This window comes from Littorina saxatilis, linkage group LG11 (assembly GCF_037325665.1).
Source record: "Littorina saxatilis isolate snail1 linkage group LG11, US_GU_Lsax_2.0, whole genome shotgun sequence".
Taxonomy (NCBI): domain Eukaryota; kingdom Metazoa; phylum Mollusca; class Gastropoda; order Littorinimorpha; family Littorinidae; genus Littorina; species Littorina saxatilis.
This window is the reverse complement of record NC_090255.1, coordinates 43262008-43270659: the sequence shown is the minus strand read 5'-3', so window position 1 is coordinate 43270659 and position 8652 is coordinate 43262008.

Sequence of the window (8652 nt, the reverse complement as noted above, 5' to 3'; positions counted from 1 at the left end):
CTGCAATCTACTGGCCGTATAAAATTTCATCTCACACGGCATCACTGCAGAGCGCCTAGAACTGTACCCACGGAATATGCGCGATATAAGACTCATTGATTGATTGATTGATCATGTTCGCACATTCGTAAGATTGCAATTGTAATGGTTAATTTTCAGTTTACATCGGCTTGTGTAGCTAAAGCTGAAGTTGTTTTCTTCTTGTGTTCCTTTAGTCTGTGGGGTGTAGACATCATAGATTTGGTGAAATCTTAGCCATGCTACTAAGTCTGTGGGGTGTAGACATCATAGATTTGGTGAAATCTTAGCCATGCTACTAAGTCTGTGGGGTGTATAGACATCATAGATTTGGTGAAATCTTAGCCATGCTACTAAGTCTTTGGGGTGTAGACATCATAGATTTGGTGAAATCTTAGCCATGCTACTAAGTCTGTGGGGTGTATAGACATCATAGATTTGGTGAAATCTTAGCCATGCTACTAAGTCTGTGGGGTGTAGACATCATAGATTTGGTGAAATCTTAGCCATGCTACTAAGTCTGTGGGGTGTATAGACATCATAGATTTGGTGAAATCTTAGCCATGCTACTAAGTCTTTGGGGTGTAGACATCATAGATTTGGTGAAATCTTAGCCATGCTACTAAGTCTGTGGGGTGTATAGACATCATAGATTTGGTGAAATCTTAGCCATGCTACTAAGTCTGTGGGGTGTAGACATCATAGATTTGGTGAAATCTTAGCCATGCTACTAAGTCTGTGGGGTGTAGACATCATAGATTTGGTGAAATCTTAGCCATGCTACTAAGTCTGTGGGGTGTAGACATCATAGATTTGGTGAAATCTTAGCCATGCTACTAAGTCTGTGGGGTGTATAGACATCATAGATTTGGTGAAATCTTAGCCATGCTACTAAGTCTTTGGGGTGTAGACATCATAGATTTGGTGAAATCTTAGCCATGCTACTAAGTCTGTGGGGTGTATAGACATCATAGATTTGGTGAAATCTTAGCCATGCTACTAAGTCTGTGGGGTGTAGACATCATAGATTTGGTGAAATCTTAGCCATGCTACTAAGTCTGTGGGGTGTATAGACATCATAGATTTGGTGAAATCTTAGCCATGCTACTAAGTCTTTAGGGTGTAGACATCATAGATTTGGTGAAATCTTAGCCATGCTACTAAGTCTGTGGGGTGTAGACATCATAGATTTGGTGAAATCTTAGCCATGCTACTAAGTCTGTGGGGTGTAGACATCATAGATTTGGTGAAATCTTAGCCATGCTACTAAGTCTGTGGGGTGTAGACATCATAGATTTGGTGAAATCTTAGCCATGCTACTAAGTCTGTGGGGTGTAGACATCATAGATTTGGTGAAATCTTAGCCATGCTACTAAGTCTGTGGGGTGTAGACATCATAGATTTGGTGAAATCTTAGCCATGCTACTAAGTCTGTGGGGTGTAGACATCATAGATTTGGTGAAATCTTAGCCATGCTACTAAGTCTGTGGGGTGTATAGACATCATAGATTTGGTGAAATCTTAGCCATGCTACTAAGTCTTTGGGGTATAGACATCATAGATTTGGTGAAATCTTAGCCATGCTACTAAGTCTGTGGGGTATAGACATCATATATTTGGTGAAATCTTAGCCATGCTACTAAGTCTGTGGGGTGTAGACATCATAGATTTGGTGAAATCTTAGCCATGCTACTAAGTCTTTGGGGTGTAGACATCATAGATTTGGTGAAATCTTAGCCATGCTACTAAGTCTGTGGGGTGTAGACATCATAGATTTGGTGAAATCTTAGCCATGCTACTAAGTCTTTAGGGTGTAGACATCATAGATTTGGTGAAATCTTAGCCATGCTACTAAGTCTGTGGGGTGTAGACATCATAGATTTGGTGAAATCTTAGCCATGCTACTAAGTCTGTGGGGTGTAGACATCATAGATTTGGTGAAATCTTAGCCATGCTACTAAGTCTGTGGGGTGTAGACATCATAGATTTGGTGAAATCTTAGCCATGCTACTAAGTCTGTGGGGTGTAGACATCATAGATTTGGTGAAATCTTAGCCATGCTACTAAGTCTGTGGGGTGTAGACATCATAGATTTGGTGAAATCTTAGCCATGCTACTAAGTCTTTAGGGTGTAGACATCATAGATTTGGTGAAATCTTAGCCATGCTACTAAGTCTTTAGGGTGTAGACATCATAGATTTGGTGAAATCTTAGCCATGCTACTAAGTCTTTAGGGTGTAGACATCATAGATTTGGTGAAATCTTAGCCATGCTACTAAGTCTGTGGGGTGTAGACATCATAGATTTGGTGAAATCTTAGCCATGCTACTAAGTCTGTGGGGTGTAGACATCATATATTTGGTGAAATCTTAGCCATGCTACTAAGTCTGTGGGGTGTAGACATCATATATTTGGTGAAATCTTAGCCATGCTACTAAGTCTGTGGGGTGTAGACATCATAGATTTGGTGAAATCTTAGCCATGCTACTAAGTCTGTGGGGTGTAGACATCATATATTTGGTGAAATCTTAGCCATGCTACTAAGTCTGTGGGGTGTAGACATCATATATTTGGTGAAATCTTAGCCATGCTACTAAGTCTGTGGGGTGTAGACATCATAGATTTGGTGAAATCTTAGCCATGCTACTAAGTCTGTGGGGTGTAGACATCATATATTTGGTGAAATCTTAGCCATGCTACTAAGTCTTTAAACATGACATGTGGAAAGGAAAGTTATACATGGGATCAAGGTGCACATGTACTTAACAGTGACTGTGTCACAATGTCATCCCCACTTCCTTCCTGACATATTTATTAAAGATACCGTGGAACCCCCTTTTAAGACACCCCCCCCCCCCCCCCCAAGTTAAAAGCTCCCCCCTTTTAAGACCAATTGCTTTTTCACATTTTCTGTTCATAACCTCTATAAATTTACCCCCATTTTAAGACTCCCTCCTTTTTAAGACTTTAATTTCTTTGATCTTTTGAGGTCTAAAAAGGGGTGTTAGATTGTTGTACCTTAATTCTCTCCCCAGTCTCTTAGCTTGACTTGGCAAACGAAGATTTGAGAAATCATTTCTTGTCTGATGCTAGCACACTTGTGGTTGTTTAGACCTGTGTGAGATAGGCAAGACCTGCTGTAACGTGTGCAGAGGACGGTCTGGGAATGTGCTGGTGGTTGTTTAGACCTGTGTGAGATAGGCAAGACCTGCTGTAACGTGTGCAGAGGCCGGTCTGGGAATGTGCTAGTGCTGTTCTAGCGCTGAAGTTTTTGTAAGTGTAAAGCCGATCCTTAATTGATCCAAAAGTCGACTTTGCAAAGACCTCGCAAAGTATTTTTACAGAAAACTTAGTGCTAAAGCTTCGTGCGGTCAGTTTCACGAAGTTTACTTCGCGTAGTCGACTTCATCACTTAATTGATTCAAAAGTCGACTTTGCAAAGACTTCACAAAGTCTTTTTACAGAAAACTTTAAGTGCTAAAGCTTCGTGTGGTCAGCTTTGCAAAGACTTCACAAAGTCTTTTTACAGAAAACTTTAAGTGCTAAAGCTTTGTGTGGTCAGCCTTGCAAAGTTTACTTCGCGTAGTCGACTCCACCCACCTAATTTGAGGCTTAAGATGTGAACTGAAAGCATACAGTACTTTAAAGCGTTTTGGATGTGTTTATGCTACCTGTCTCAACATTTATAGAAATGATTCATAGCAGAAATCGTTCCAAAATTTACGCAAAATGTTTAAGTATTAAAGGGATTAATGTTCTGTTATTTCATTTTGATTTTGAGAATGAATCTACATACATGTAGTGATGTATGCACTAAGTATCCTTGATAATCTCAATATGTTTTTTTCCTATGATGTGCATAATACTTTAATATGGTTTATATGTTTGTCATGTGAAAACTTGATACATTTCACTACCTGGTCTGGCATATATATACCAGTTTGGAAGTTTACCGTTGTGCAACTAGTCTGACAGAGGGTTTTGTATTTACATTGTATTAAAATACTATATTTACTTTTGGCAGTCAGTGCAGGGATATATTTTGAATTTTGGGTCTCAGCTGAATTTACTTTACAACAGGTTTTATTATATATACGCCGCTATGTATTTACAGTGCTTAGACATCACTCTTTGATGTTAATTTTGTTGAAATATTGACTTGAATTTTATTTTCATTTGCCCTGTCAAGATAATTTTTAATAACCTTAGATTTAAGGTCACAAAAACGCTTCGAGTTTTGATTCTTAATGAATTTATATTCTTCATTCTTTCTTTAACAAAATCTCTACTTATAAACATTGTTGTGATCTTGCTCTCACTTGTGAAGTAAATATGCATGTGTATTTAAATTGTTGACATTTTGAACTTGATTTTGAGAAAAGAACTGTTACAAACACATGTGCAATATTTGATTCTTGTTACTTGCAATATTGCGGAATTATATGAATGAATTTTGTCGTTAATTACACATTAACATGCTTCCATTTGAAACTTCTCGGTTGTCATCGTGGATTGACGCCCTCCCAAAGCTAATTGAAGCCCTCCGTCGCTTCGCTCCGTCGGGCTTCAATTAGACTTTGGGAGGGCGTCAATCCACGATGAAGACCGAGAAGTTTCAAATGGAAGCATGTAAATGTTATTGTAATTCAATCTGACGACGATCTCTTTTCTGCTTTCCTGCTTTCATGCGATGGTAAACAGACAGAATTGGTTCTGTTCTGTTCACACACTACTTTCAGTCCACCTACCTGCAAGGGTCAAGTCCCAAGAAATATGTCTCTGTATTCCTATCTTATCACTCTGCTCCTGTTTTGTTTTCTTTCACATACATTTTCCCTTCTTTTTTGATGGGTTTCTGGACAGCAAACTCTTTTCATCACAAAAGCGATCTTTGGAATTGACTGACGTAGTCCGGAGGAATTCATGCATCAGCTTACGTCACGTATTCGACGTCATCACTTCGCATATACCTTATGGTCTCGGCATTTCGTTGGCCTTCATATTTCCTACTTGTAAAATGACCCTCAAAGCTAACCGAGACTAGTTGAGGTTGTATCAATGCGCCGCGCCAGCAGGTGGTTTATGGATTTTTTAGCGAGTGGTTATCGACAATTAATGACCGGTAATTTTTAATGAGTTGGGGCATTCTGACCAATCACAGGATCTGTTTCATTAAAACGCCAACTTGATTGAATTACAATTAATTTTAAATTCTGATTTAGTTGGAAAAAATGCATTAACTACAAATTTTGAATCGTGTTACACATACTCTAAAATGTGATTTCATTGGCCAAAATAAATGCCTAATGAGTAAGGTACAAAAACAAAAATCATTTTTCACAGAGGGCTTTTCTAAATCCGAATTTACATTTTGTTTGTTAGATGTCCATCACATTCCTCTAATTCTGAATTTTTTTTTTTTTTTTACTTGACTTTTGTAATTTATAGTTGTTGTGATAGTGAACCTTTATTTTCCCAGGTCAGGTTGACTATTTAACAGCAAAATGTTTCAATAGTTAATAAATATTTGTTATTTATTTTTTTAATGCACAGTTGATGTGATGTTTTCTTTTTGTTGGTCATTGAATTGTTTATTGAGGTGCATTTAATTCGTTTCTTCTTTGTGATCTCGTTTCATTCAAGATCCGGTAAAGTGATCAGAGATCTCACTAGTGAATTTACCTTCTAAGCAGGAGTTCAGCTGCCTATATGGCGGGGTGATTGAAGCCATGCAGTTATGGACGTAATCTTCCCATTAAGACGACTGTCGCTTTCTCTGTACCAAATGGCAGCGTGAGTGTTAAGAGTATGCGCGCTCCAAAACTTGCCATTTTGACAACTTTATTTATTAACAAATGCAAATAATAACTCCCCTATAATCTGGGCATGGATGAATGAAGCAAAACTGGGTCGGACCCAACTGGTCGGAAGCCAGCTGCGGGGTCTAGCAACAAATCTCAATTTTAATCAATCCGGCCCTGTGGCTTCTTAGCCATAGCACCCATTTGGGTGGGACCCAGTTTCACATCGTGCACTTCAGCCCTGGTTACCAGCCCCGACACAACTTGATATCTGTGCAAAGAGAAGTTTGTCACATAAAATCCACAGGCCGTACCAGTGCCAGAGATTTTTGTTGTTTCCCAAATATCCCAGTTGAAAGCAGGAAAGTATATATCTGTTACCGTTCATGGAATGCCAGTCTACATGATCCATTGGCAATGATTGATGACTTCGCCGGCATTTTGCAAGCGAGTAGCCACACGATCATGAGATAAGTTCATTATTTGTTTCATCAGTGTCTATCTGTCTGTCTGTCTGTGTACTGCAAAGACCTTTGGGTCGACGTACAGTAAATGTGAGGTTTTGTTTTGTCAATGATAAACGTTCCAATGATCTACCAATTCTTGGTTTTTTTTTATTTCCATAAGTGATTTGTTTCTTGTGGGTTTTTAAAAATTCTGTGTTGTGCAATGTGTAGCCAGTATTAGTATTGTTCTTGAGGTACTGACGTATTATATGTTCACAAGTCTTGTCCGTGATCTGTGATATTTACAACCCTCCAATGGCAAAAAGTTCATGTGTTGTACTTTCCAGACTTTATTTTTCAAGCCCATATCAGGAATGGAACTTGATGATTTTTGTGCTGTACTTCTTCCAGAGATACTTTCAAAGAGAGATTGCTCACTCTGTCTGTGCTCTCACTGTACAATGTTCAAGCCAGAAATTGTAGTTTTGGCCAACCTAGAGGAGAATGAGCCAGAGCGCTATTTATAGATCAAATAACCAAAGGGAAGTAAGGGCTCTAAATGCATACGACATGCGTAATGGAGTCTGTTGCGTTATGCGGATGTGACGTAAGGATTTGTTTTACAGGTCTCTCTCAATCAGTGTGGGATCAGTATCTTAGTCACTTCCAGCATGTCACATTATTTACCGCTGCACTATGTCACCTAGGCGGTTGATGACACTTTCCAATACAGTGGAACCCCCCTTTTAAGACTCCCCCATTTTAAGACCCTGCTTTTGTTCAGACTTGCTCTTCATAACCTCTGTAAAGTTACCTTGCTTTTGTTCAGACTTGCTCTTCATAACCTCTGTAAAGTTACCTCCATTTTAAGACCCCCTCCCTTTAAAGGGCTGATTTCACACAAAAGTTTCAGATCTTTAAAGGGGGGGGGGGGGGTTCAGACTGTATAGCAGATTGTTTGGTGTTAAAGACAGCTTCACCTAAGGGCTTGAGTAAACGATCTCTCTTTTGTAATATCTCTGCTTCTACCGTACCCCTCCACTTCCCCAACCTTTTTTCACCCTCCCTTCACAGCGACAACCCCCCCCCCCCCCCCCCCCCCCATCCTAAAGCCTTTCAGCTGCTCTATATTTGGGAAGTGGGGGAAAAAAGCTCAAAACCAGCTTTATTTTACTGCTATCAAAGACGTTGTCTGTGCTCCTGTACTCAACAATGTTTGCCTATGTATTCCTTTGGTGGTATTTCTTCAAGTTCACATACCTATTGAATAGAACTTTTTTTTTATGATTGAGGTTCACATTCCATTTAATTGAAGCCATTCTTTGCCCCAAGATTGTGATCTTACAATGTGTTGTTTTACTCTCTCCGTCTTTTCTTTTGAAAGTGTTGTTAGTCTTAAGAATGTATTGACTTTGTAGTGTTGTTAGTCTTAAGACTGTATTGACTTTGTAGTGTTGTTAGTCTTAAGAATGTATTGACTTTGTAGTGTTGTTAGTCTTAAGACTGTATTGACTTTGTAGTGTTGTTAGTCTTAAGAATGTATTGACTTTGTGTTCGTATTATGACCGACTGAAAAAAATGACTTGAAAACGAAAGACCGCAACTCTCTGTATCTGTTTTATGTGTGGGTTAAGATAATTTAAACGTTCCAACTTACGAATTTAATACTTGTTATTTTGCTCGGACTGTTTGGATGGAAGGGAAATGAAACGCAGTGTTTGCTGTTTTGTGTTCTACATCATGATGTTCATTGTTACTTCTGTATCATGATGTTCATTGTTACTTCTACATCATGATGTTCATTGTTACTTCTGTATCATGATGTTCATTGTTACTTCTACATCATGATGTTCATTGTTACTTCTGCATCATGATGTTCATTGTTACTTCTGTATCATGATGTTCATTGTTACTTCTGTATCATGTGTCTCCTAATCATAACAAACTAGATGCCACAATTTTATTTTACTTTTTGTTTTGTGTGATGCCTCACAGGGTCTGTTCTGTATGTGATTAAGTGTCTTGTCTGTGAAATCTGGTCTTTTCTCAAGTCTGGTCTTATTCTGTGAAGTCAAGTCTTGTGCATTTATCGACTAGAGTGCTCCTGTATGCACTAGCCACTTGGAGATTAAACACATATTGGATGGTTCTTTAAAAAAAAAAAAAATCATTTTTTTATGTTTGTTTTTTAGTTTTTACTTTAATTAAGGAAATTTTTGTGGTTGTTTTTGTTGAGAGTTTAGAAGTTCATTTTGCGTTGGGAGTAAGCATATACATGCCCCTTTTACTGCCACAGCACTAGTGGAAACACACATAATTATGAAGACAATGTTTCAGGATGTGATGTGTTTTTTGGATACAGTCTATGCCAATGCTTGTAGGTTAGT